Consider the following 12288-nt stretch of genomic DNA (forward strand, 5'->3'; position numbering starts at 1 on the left):
TTTGTTTTACGTTTTGAGACAGGGTCTTACTATGTAGTTCAGAATGGCCTTGAAGAACTCACCAGGTAGCCCAAGCTGGTCTGAAACTCATGGTGATCCCACTGCCTCAGCCTCCTGAGTGCTGGGATTGAAGGTGTGCACTACCAACCCAGCTGAGATAAAGACTTTCTATTCCTATTTTCTTTAGTTTTTTTTAATCATGAATGGATGTTGGATTTTGTCAAATGCTTTTTCTGAAGCTATTGAGATGATCATGTTATTGTTTTCCTTGTTTCTTTTTATTGGGTGTATTATAGTCATTGATTTGCCTACATCAATGCCATCCTTGCATCCCTAGAGTAAATCTTACTTGGTCATAGAATATAATACTTTTGATGGTTTGCTGCATTTTATTTGCCAGTATCTTATTGAGGATTTTTGTATCTATGTTGATTAGAGGGGTCAGTCTGTAGTTCACTTTTTTGTTGGTTCCTCTTCTGGTTTAGGTACAGAGTATTGCTGACAGGAATGACTTTGGGAGTACTTCTTTCCTGTTGATTTTATTAAAGAGTTTGAGGAGTAGTGGTGTTAGATTTTCTCTTAAGTTTTTCTAGAACTTGGCAGTGAATTCATTGGGACCTGGGCTTTTCTTAGTTGGTAGTTGTTTTATTAATTCTCCCATTTAACTTTCTGAGATTAAGATTGTTCAGGATTTTTGTATCTTCTTGGTTCAGCTTTGGTAGTTCATATAGATCTAGAAATTCATGTATTTCTTCAAATTTTTCTATTTTATTAGAGAATAGGTTCTCAAAGTAGTTAAAAATAACCTTCTGGATTTCATAAAATTTGTTGTGACTTCTAATTGCATGGATTTGTGTCTTTCCTTGTTTTGGTAAGACTGTCTAAGGGTTTGTATATTTTATTTGATCTTTCAAAACAACAACTCTTAATATATTGATTCTTTGTATTTTCTTTAGCCTCAATTTCATTAATTTCTGCTCTGATCTTTACAATTTCCTTCCCCATACTAGCTTTGGATTTGGATTGTTCCTGTTTTTCTAGGGCCTTGGGGTGCATCATTAAGTTATTTATTTGAACTCACTTTGTTTTTCTGATGTGGTAATTCACTGCTATAAGCTTTCATCTTAGGACTGCTTTTATTGTGTCCCTTATGTTCCAGTATGTCATATAGGCATTATTGTTTGTTTGTAGAAACTGTAATTTCACCTGTGACTCACTGATTATTCAGGAGTGTATTATTTAATTTTTATGTGTTTGTCTAGTTTCTGTAGTCTCTTTTGCCATTGATTTCTAGTTTCATTGCACTATGGTCCAATAATATGTATGGGACATTTTAGTTCTTTTTAATTTAGTTAGCAATTTAGTTAAGTATGCTTTATGAGCTCATATATGGTCTATTTTGAAGAAAGTCTCATAAACTGCTGAAAAGAATGTGTATTCAATTTTTATTGGATAACACTCTATATATCTATTAAGTCCACATGTTCAAAGATTTTATTTAATTTTGGTATCTATTTTTGTTGACTTTTTTTTTTTTTGCCTAGTTGATCTATCCATTTGTGATAATGTGATGTTGAGATCTTCCATTACAGTTGTATGATGTTTATCTGACTTTTCATAACCATTAGAGTTTGTTTTATGAAGTTGTGTATGGCAGTATTTGGTGCATATATATTTATAATTGCTATCTCTTCCTGTTGAATCATTTCCTTAACCAAAATGTAATGACCTTCTTTGCCCCTTCTGATCAGTCTTGGCTTGAAATCACTTTGTCTGAATTTAGGATAGCAACTTCTGCTTTTTTTCTGGACTTCTGTTTCATTGAATACGGTTTTTCCATTCCTTGACATTCTAGTCTATGAGATTCATTTTGAATTAAATGTGTTTCTTCTATATTATATATTGTTAGCTATTGTTTCTTGATCCATTTTGCCAGTTCATGCCTTTTTATTGGGGGAAATGAGACTATTCACATTGAGAATTATTACTGAGAGATATTAATTCATTTCTGTCATTGCATTATTTTCTTGTTGGTGCTTTCCATATTTAAAAAAATTCTTACTGTTTAGCTGCTGATTCTGCCAGGTATATTCAGTCTTTTTGATTTCTTGGCATTGTGGCTTCATTGTCTGTACAACATCCTTAAGAAATTTTTGTAACACTGATTTGATGGTCCTGAATTAGTTGAGGTGCTCCTATTTCTCCCTCAAATTTTTCCTTCCATTCCTTTTTTCCTATTAAGTTTATTGGTACATTTAAGGCAAACAATACAGTTATATTCATTATTGGGATATTGTACCTGACATGATGTATCTTGATTCTTATTATTTCCCCATTCCCCTGCCCTCCCTTTACCCTCTCACCCTGCCCTGTTTACAACACCTCTCCCTCAATTTTAAAAAGAAGCTTTGCAGGATTCCTAATTTGGGATTGGGTTGGAAGTTGTTATCTTTTAGGGCTTGAAACACTTCACGCTAATTCTTCCTGGCCTGTAAGGTTTTCATAGAGCCATCTTCTGTAATTCTAATAGGTTTACCCTTGTATGTGATTTGTTGCATTTCTCTAATAGCTTTGAAGATTTTGTCCTTGTGATAGACATCTGGTATTTTTTGTATAAGTGGTGCAGAGAGGTTCTCTTTTAGTTATGGATATTTGGGGTTCTATATGCCTCACTTATCTGTATGTTTATTTCTTTCCTGATATTTAGGGAGTTTTCTGCCACTATTTCTGTGAGAAGTTTTTTTTTTTATGTTATTTGTGTCATATTCTGATTTTTCATTTATTTAAATTATTATTAGGTTAGCCTTATTTGAATCATGTAGCAGTTGTAAAATCCATTTTTCAGTTTAGCTTATTGTTTTTAAGGTGTATTTGAATAGTTTGTCTTTGAAGGCATTTTTGTCTTCTGAAATTCTGTCCTCGTATTGGTTCCTTTGGCTGCCCATACTTTCAAAGTAAGTTTTAATTTCCTAAATTTCTTATTGAAATGTTTTCATGGACTATAATTTTTTTGGTAAGCTGGTAATTCATATTTTGTATCATCTTATTTAGATTGATTAGCTTTTTAAAAATGTCTTCTGAAAGCTTATCTTTTTGGTTACTTTCATTATCTGTTTAGTTATACCTTCTCTAATCCCACTCAATACCCCTTTCAGCTGTTTTCTGACTTCCTCTATCATAATTTTGACTAATTTGTGTGAAAGTACTGGAGATTAAACCCGCACTTCTAAGTAACACTTGATCCAAAGGAGAAATCTCAAGAGAAATTAAAAATGAAAATAGTGTTAAATGCACTATATTGGTTAGGGATCTCTAGAGGAACAGAATAAATATAAGATATGTGTATAATTAGAAAAAGGGATTTATTAATAGGCTTACCATGTCAGATGGGGAAGAGTCAGAATGACCATCTGTATGATCAGAAGCAGAGAAATTGAAAATAACCTGTGCACAATGGAGAAACAGAATGCAGTAGTAGCTGACGGTCAGAGGCCTGGAAGCTCATTGAAGCGCTCTCTGAAGTCTTCATCCCTCTAACGCAGAGTTTCACCAGTGACTTTAGAGCAGGCCTTGGAATCATCTATATGATACTGATTTTATGGGCATACAGAATGTAAAAGTTTGGGGTCAGAGAGTCTTCCACACAGATTTCAGAAGAAGATCTGGGAGGCCAGACACTGTGCCCTTCAGAGGGCAGAATGTTAAAATGTGAGATTATAGCCAGAAGTGCAACGGAAACCCCAAGGATTGGAAGATGCTGGGAACATGGAGTATCTGCTGAGGAAAACTAGAGGCCGTGAGCAGAGACACTCCAAGAGAGGAGCCATGAGGGCTGCAACCAGCAAGGTCATGGCTGCATCTATCCAAGCCCTTCAGAGTTCACATCTAGTCACAACTTGCTTGGGGTGCTAGACATGGAACTACAGGATTTTGGTGTTTCTTTGGTCCTATTTCTTCCTATCCCTCTATTTCTCTCTATTGGAATAGGAATTGTTCCCCTGTGCCACGGTATGTTGGAAATGTTTAATTTTTTCTCATCTCCACAGAGGCTCACAGCTAAAAGTTTGCCTTGGGTCTCAGAGGAGACTTTGAACATGGAGTTTTAGCCATATTGGACCTGTTAAGACTTGTGATCCTTAAAGATGGATTAAATGGATTTGCATGATAAAATGGACAAGAGCGTTTTTGGGACCAGGGCAGATCTTATGTTTTGAACCTAGAATTTCTCCTCAAAGGCTGATGTGTTTGGAGATGGGGATGTGGAAATTTATTGGCTCCTGGGTGCACTTTACTTATCAGTGTATGAGTTCAGAGGTGAATGTGCTGTCACAAGGTAGCAGCTTTTTGGAAGAGGTGAGTGACCAGGGGTGTGACCTGGAAGTGTTTGTGTTGCTCCTCAGTTCCTCACTTTTCTCTGCTTCCTGGCTGCCATTGATTGAACCTCTTTCTCCCTGCCATGCCTTTCTGCCATGCTGCTCTGTCTCAGAGCCAGCCAACTATGAAATAAATCTGTGAGCAAAATAAGCCTCTCTTCCTTTAAGTTGTAGGTATTGAACATTTTGTCCCAGTGACAAGAAAGTGAACAAAACATGAACAAAATGAAAATACAACTTATCAAAAATCTGTGGGATGCAGTGAAACCAGTGTTAAAAGGAAAATTTGAAGCAAAGAAGGAATATATTAGAAGAAAAAAATCTGAAATGAATCATCTGAGTTTCCTCCTTAGGAGACTGGAAAAAAGGGAAATAAATTAAATTAATTAAATTAAACCCAGAATAAGAAGAAATAGGTAATTAATACACAAAAGTCTAGCACTTCTCTATTTACCAATAATGGAAAACAGGAATTTGAAATTTAAAACAAAATATCTTTTGTATTAGCACCCCCAACATATGTCAGTATGTGGGAAGGTACAAAACTCTAGTGCAAATACCAAAGAAATAAATGAAGAGCTATTTCATTTTCCTAGATAGGAAGAATCAATATTAACAAGAAATTACAATTTTCTATCTTGATCAATGCCATCTCAATCAAAGTTGTGCTATGGATAGTGACAAGCTAATATTGAATTTTTTATGGAGAAGCAGAATAGCTAACTCAACATTGAAAAAGAACACAGTGAGAGGACTGTTGCTATGAAGTTTACTATAAAATTTACTTTGATTTTAGTTTAATTTACTATAAAACTTACTTGAAAATTTACTACAGCAGCAATTATCAAAAGAGTACATTATAGGCCAGGGATATAGCTCAGTGGATTTAGCCACTGCCTGCCTCACAAGAGAAAGGTCCCGAGTTCAATCTCCCATGCCCCACCAAAAAGTATGTTATTGATAAGAGAATAAATACATAGAAGGAACAAATAAAGAACCCAGAAAAAAGACTTGCATAAATGTCTTTGACAGAGATGCAAAGGAATTATTTGGAAAAATACTTTTCAAACAGATGGCTCTGGAGCAAAGTAAAAATGGGGGAGGGAGATTGAAAAATCTAGACATATGCCTCATGTCTTTTGCACAAGTTAACTGATTATAAGCCAGTGTTTGTACTAAAATCTCCTAGAAGGTAACACTGGAGAATACCTAGATGACTTTGAGCATGGAAGTACCTTTTCAGATAAGGAGATCATGACATATGAAACAAACAACTAATAAACTGAACTTCATTAGAATTAAAAATCTTTGATCTGTGAAAGACAATATCAAAGCTATGATAACACAAACCATGGGGGTGAATACTTGCAAAAGCTACCCCTGGTTAAGGGCTGTTATCCAAAATATACAAAGAGCTCTTAAAAATCAACAATAAGTAAATGAACAACCTGAATAGTGAACAAACTATTTGCACATCCAGTTCATTAAAGAAGATATACAGATGTTAGTTAAAGGTATTTATCATATACCAGTAGGGGACTGCAAAGTAAATAAAACAAAATACCACTACATATCTATTCTAGTGATCAAAATTCAAAACATGAATAGCATCCCGTGTGGATGGGAGTATACAGCAAGAGAAACTCTCACTTGCTGATGTTTGGAATGCAAAATGGTACAGTGATTTAGCAAGACATGGTGGCAGTTTCTTTCAAAACTAAACATACTCTTACCATATGATGCAACAGTTAGCTTCCTTGCTCCTTCTCAAATGGATTAAACATTGTGTCCACAAAAACCTTCACTCAGGAGTTTACAGCACATTTATTCTTAATTACCAAAAGTTGGAAGCAATGTAGATATTCTTGAATGAGTAAACTGTGGTATATCCAGACAATTAAATACTATGTAGTATTAAAAAGTGGGTTATCAAGGCTTGGAAAGACTTGGAGGAAACACAAATGAGTATTATTAAGCGAAAGCAGCCATCCTGAGAAGCTTTCATACTGTATGATTCCAACTATGTGACATTCTGAAAGGTAAATCTATGAGACAGTAAAAAAATTAATGGTGCAGGTTGAGAGGAAGAAGAAGTGGAAAGGCAGAGAACCCCAGATTTGTGGTACTGAAACTATTTGATATGATATTATATTGGTGAGCTGGCCACAGAGGTACACACATTCAATCTCAGGGTAGCAGAAGCAGTCCCATCAGGACATTTTAGGGAGAACCTGCCTCAAAATAAAAAATAAAAATGGCTTGGAATGTGGCTCTGTGGTACAGTACTGATGGCCTTCATTCCTACTGAGCCCACTGCCCCAAATGGTGGTTGCATGTGTTTATACAGTTGTCAAAAACCCATAGATAAGTACAATACTGTGAATGAACTTCCAATAGACTATGGCCTTTGGATGCTGTGTCGGTAGAGATCCATCGTTATCACAGTTGCATCACTGTGGAACTGTGCTGAGAGTCATAGTAGGAAAGTTCCTGTGTGTGTGTGAAGATGAGTATATGACAATTCCTTATTTTTTCCCTGAACCTAAAACTACTCTAAGAAATAAAACAATTTAAAAATTCAGTAGCTTAGACTCATCCTATTTTGAATTTATTACCAAAATATTAATAGTGGTTGCATGTCTTTTGTAATATTGGCATGCTATTAATAGTTCAAATTTATGCAATATATATGTATATATATGTAGCTAATGAAAATAAATTATGTTACAAATACACCAATAGTTTGCATTTATGTTATATATTGTTCTTGCAGAATTTTAGTATTATAGTATGTACATATCAGCTTATTTACATGACATATATATCATATATATGTATTCATGTAAAACTGTCCTAAAACTCAAGCTTTCAGACTTTTTAGTCCTAATTGAAAGTATTTATAAAGAGACAGAGATGTAAATTGGCAAGGCAAGTTCTCTTCTTGTCCTCATTACCCTGGAGCCTTTTGAGATAGGATTGTTTTTCATATCTATTTTTAAAAGAGTAAATAAAGTCATAGCAAGGAGATCATCTGTGGTCTCACAAGTTCAGCTAAAATTAGACACAGGCATCTGTGGGCTCCAAAGTTGTCTTAGCCCACCTGGCCAGCTGTGTAACAAGGACTGAGTCTGCAGACTCAGTGCTGCTCCTTGTTTTATGTAATCTCCAGGTTTCTGTGCAGGGCTCATGCCTACATGTTTGGTAGGATAGAGAGGAGTCAATGAACAAACGTAAAGGAAAGGGCCCTTTCTCATCATGTGCCTTCCCTAAGATATGAACTCAGAGGGAGAACTGCCCTGGCCTTGATTTATTAGCATAGTTCCTGCCTTCTTCTTCCCAGTCAGCACCCACACCCAAAGAGCAGGACAATGTAACCATCTGGGGGTGAAACGGAAGTAGTGTCACACAAAGGCTGCAACATGATGACTGTCCTTTTGTGGACAAGGATCCCTAACAGGGCAGTTCTTCTCCTTAACCTCTTCTCCACAGCTCTGTTGGACTGAAAGTGATGGCTTTCGTTAGTTTGCACAGGACTCTATGGTTGTAAAATTGGTCATGTCCTTAACGGTCTTCATTTGATTCTCAACACCAACCTGGAGAGATGGGGTAAAAAAAAGGATTGTGATTCCCATTGTACATCTGCAAAAAGTGAAGAGTCAAAGAAAGGTGATCACATTTGTTCGATTTTGTTAGAGTAGTAAGAATTAGAAACAAATATAGAATTTAAAAGGATTTTGTCCTCTCAGTCAAGTCCCCTTACCATAACCCCAGAAGTATTAGATCTCTAGACTTTTTTCCCCATCAAGTTTATTGGTACATTTAAAACAAACAATACACTTACATTTATTATTGGGATCTTGCATTGGGATGATGTATCTTGGTTCTTGTGTTTTCCCCATACCCCTACCCTCCCTTCACCTAATTCACTTTTCCCTATTTACAAACACTTTGTTTCCTTTTTTCTCAATTTTTCTTTTCCCTTATTTCATTTCCCCTCCCCTTCCCACTTTCCCTTTAGCCATTTTCTTCCTATTTCACACTCTCAATTATACCATTTGAACCTTATTCACACTTTTAGTTTTTTACAACAGAGAAACTATTCAGTATTTACTCATGTGTCCCATTAATTGCATTTAAAGAATATGGCCTCGATGTGCATCCATTTACCTATAAATGTCTGTAGTTTCTCATTCTTTATGGCTGAGTACTACTCCATTTTATAGAAAAACCACATCTTCTTTATCCAGTCTCCAGTTGATGGGTATTAGGGTTGTTTCCAAGTTTTGGCTATTAGGAACTGTGCTGCTATAAACATGGGTGCACATATATCACTGTAGTATGGTTCTTTTAATTCTTTTGGAAAGATACCCAACTGAGGGATAGCTGGGTCAAATGGAACCTCTAATCATAATTCTTTGAGTTATCTCCATATTGATTTCCACAGTGGTTGCTCCAGTCTGCACTCCCACCAACAATGAAGAAGGGTTCCCTTCTCCCCACAATCCCACCAGCATTTGTTTTGGTTGCACCCGTTCTTTCTGGGGTGGGGTGGAATCTCAGGGTTGTTTTCATCTGCATCCCTCAAATGACCAGTGATATTGAACATGTTTTCATATATTTATTTGTTGCTTTTACTTCTTTGTCTGAGAAATGTCTCTTCATTTCAGATGCCCATTTTTTGAATTGGGTATTTGTATTTGGGAGGTCTGGGTTGTTTTAAATTCTTTATAAATTCTACATAGTAGTCTTTTGTCTGAGGAGTAGCTGGTAAAAAATTTTCTCCTTTGTAGGTTGTCTCTTAGCTCCGTTGATGATTTCTCTTGCACTGCAAAAACTTTATAATACAGTGAGATCCCAGTTGTTGATTCTTTATGCAAGTTCTCATGCTGCTGAGGATTTGTTCATAAAGTCTTCTCCTATGCCAGTATCTTTGAGAGCTCTACCTAATTTACTTTCCAGTAAGTTTAGTGTTTCTGTTTTGATATATATGGATCTTTAATCCACTTGGAGTTTAGTGCATGGTGAAAGACAAGGATCTAGTTTTAATCATTGGCAAGTTGAAAGCCAGTTTTTCCAACACTATTTATTAAAGGGGCTATCTTTTGAATTTTTGGATTATTTTCTCAAGTTCTGTGAAATATACTGTTGGGTTTTCAATCAGGATTGCATTGAATCTGTATACAAGTTTTGTAGTATTTCCATTTTCACTATGTTGATTCTTCCTACCCAGGAGCAAGGGATGTAGATCTCTGGACTCTTCATACATGAAGAACTAGGAAGACCAAACCATACCCATTGGCAGTATGGTCTGGCATTTTCTTTCCAAGCTACCAGTCAGGGAACTTGGGCCTGGGAAGACTGGCAGTAGATGTTACTTTTAGTCTGAGATAGGAAATCTGAGCTTTGGGGAAGGACCCCAAGCTGCAGTGAGCCTCTTGTTCTGTGCGTTTCCAAAGCCAGAAGATTTTTTTTTCTTTTTTCATTTTTTTCTAAACATTCATATAAAAACAATATACAACCAGGCCAGGGCAGAAGCAAGATTGCTGTGTCTTGATGTTTGTTTAAACTTTCCTCAGGTGCGAGTAGGAGGCTCAGGATCATTGCCCTACAGGTTCAAGCATACTCAGAGACACAAAGGCATTTCAAGAAGTATTCTGCAAACTCTGCTTAATATATAGAAGAGTGAATACACTTCAAGGGGAGGGCTGGTTTTACAAACACAGCAAAGGAGTGAAGAAGCTGCTTTCAGGGAAGCATACACCTCAAAGGGCAGTCAGCAGGTCCTAGAACCAGACACAGCAGGTGACAGCCTTTCTCTCTAAAGAAAGGACATCTGGAGCCCTGGGGGCCCATGCAGTTTATAAACAGCAGTCTGTGCCACACGAGGAAGCCGTGCTCCCCTTCCTGTAGGCGCTGCCTGTGCAGCATCTTTTCTTTCCAGTGAGGAGGCCCAGGAGGCAGCCCTGATCTCTGGTTTGAAGTCTAAACATTCCTTTGACCTGTACACATTTAGTGCCGTGTATAGGTCATCTTTTCCACCGTCTTCCAAAATATTTTGTTTTCCATCTCTCCCTACTTTTCCATGTTGCTTTAAGAAAGATCCAAATCTTCCTCCCTGTTTTCCCAAGCTGTGTTTTGTTGTTGTTGCAAACCACAGCCTAAATTTAAACCAGGGCCTTGGAGAGGGAACTGACTGGTGGTTATTGGTGTGGCTTCATTGTTGCCTTAGGTATAACTAGCTTTGGCTGATCATTTATCTTTGTGAACAGGTAAATGAAGAGTGTGTCTGAATTTCCTCTCAAAAGCATTGGCTAGAAGCCTTAGGGAATAGCTTCTAACTTGTTTTCCTTAGTACTGTTCTAATTTATTTAGCTTGAGACAGCCAGATTAATCTTCCTGAACATTAACAACTTTTATCATAATACTATTTTGAGCAGAAGCCTGAAATATTTTAGTATTCCTCAATCTTTTATCTCTAAAATGAAGAACAAACACCTCAGCTTGACCTGCGATGGCTCATAGATCTGGCCTCAACTCACCTGTTCCATATTCTGGTTCATTTTAAAAAACCAATTATTAGCCTGGGTTACTTGTTTCCTTTTATTATAGACTGCTGAGTTATCTGGAAAATGCTATAGGCAGTCACATAGGGCTGGGTACTCGAGAGTGTCAGGACAGAGGTAAAGCACACCACAGCTGCATGGTAGATACATCTGTTGGAGGCTGGATCTCAAGACAGTGACGAGATGACCAGACCTTTGCTCTTCCTCAAAGGACAAACACTGGGCCTGATGAAGTCTAGATAGACATTAACCACCTCAGTGGGTGACCAGAGAGCTCCAGACCCAACGTCTCCTAGAAGTCTTTGTCCTTTCCATCCACACTTGTTATGTGGCTTGTTTCCTAAGTGGACCACTATTACCTAAGTGACTATACTTGTAATCCTATTGCTTGATCCTGGCTGTAGCCCATGTTGTAGCCATGTGGGTGTTCCTCCATAAAATTCCTCTGTAAAGTGGGGTCCTCAGGCTACCTGATCAGGTCCCCTCCTGCCTCTATCAGTAAATGTCTTCCTACTCTTAACCTCTATTGTTCCTAGAATTCATTCTATTTTTAGAGAACATGAGCTCAGCATATCAGACAGCTAACAGGTTGGGAGATATAATATTTCCTATTTCATCTCTGGAATTATTTCCTGTATCACTTTCATATTCTTTCTAGCACCTCTTGGCTTGTATCTGTGTCCCTTGCTACTCTGACTATCTACCTTACTCCTGTCAAATTATGTTGTCCTCTGATCTTTGTTCAAAGTTCACCTGAACATCACTTGTTTATGAAAGAGTTCCAGATACCTTTAGGCCACATCACCGTTCCCCAGCTTTGGACCTAGGAGTACATCTGTTCTCCTCCATCAAGACTTCCCAGACTGCTAGGTATCCTTTTGCCCCCTGTGTAATCACTCTGACTGAACTGCATTCTGCTACTATACCACCGGTCCATTACAAGCTTCGTAGGAAATAACTCAGCAAAATGCTTCATCGAATTCATCATGTAGCTTTTGTTGGAGACTGAGTTTGGCACATTTCACAGCATCCTTTCCATGAAGACCCATGGGAAAAATATCTCTCAGTCTTCAAAACCAAGAATAGCTGGGTGTCTCCTGAGCTGCTGTTTTGTTTTTATCTTGTGGTCATTGTGATTCATGTGTCCTTCTTTTCATAGGCCCAGAGCCAGGATTACAGCCCACCACAAGTAGCAAATAAGACTTAATGACATATATTTGGGGGGTTACAGCATTAACTGTGGCTTCATATTTTTTTATTTCCTGCCTTTATTTTTTTCCTTCATTTTTCTTTCTTGTTTATTTAGTAATTTGTTATATCTTTATAAAAAGGTTTAAATCATTTTTGGAACT

This window comes from Fukomys damarensis, unplaced genomic scaffold (assembly GCF_012274545.1).
Source record: "Fukomys damarensis isolate Sample0158 unplaced genomic scaffold, DMR_v1.0_HiC HiC_scaffold_31, whole genome shotgun sequence".
Taxonomy (NCBI): domain Eukaryota; kingdom Metazoa; phylum Chordata; class Mammalia; order Rodentia; family Bathyergidae; genus Fukomys; species Fukomys damarensis.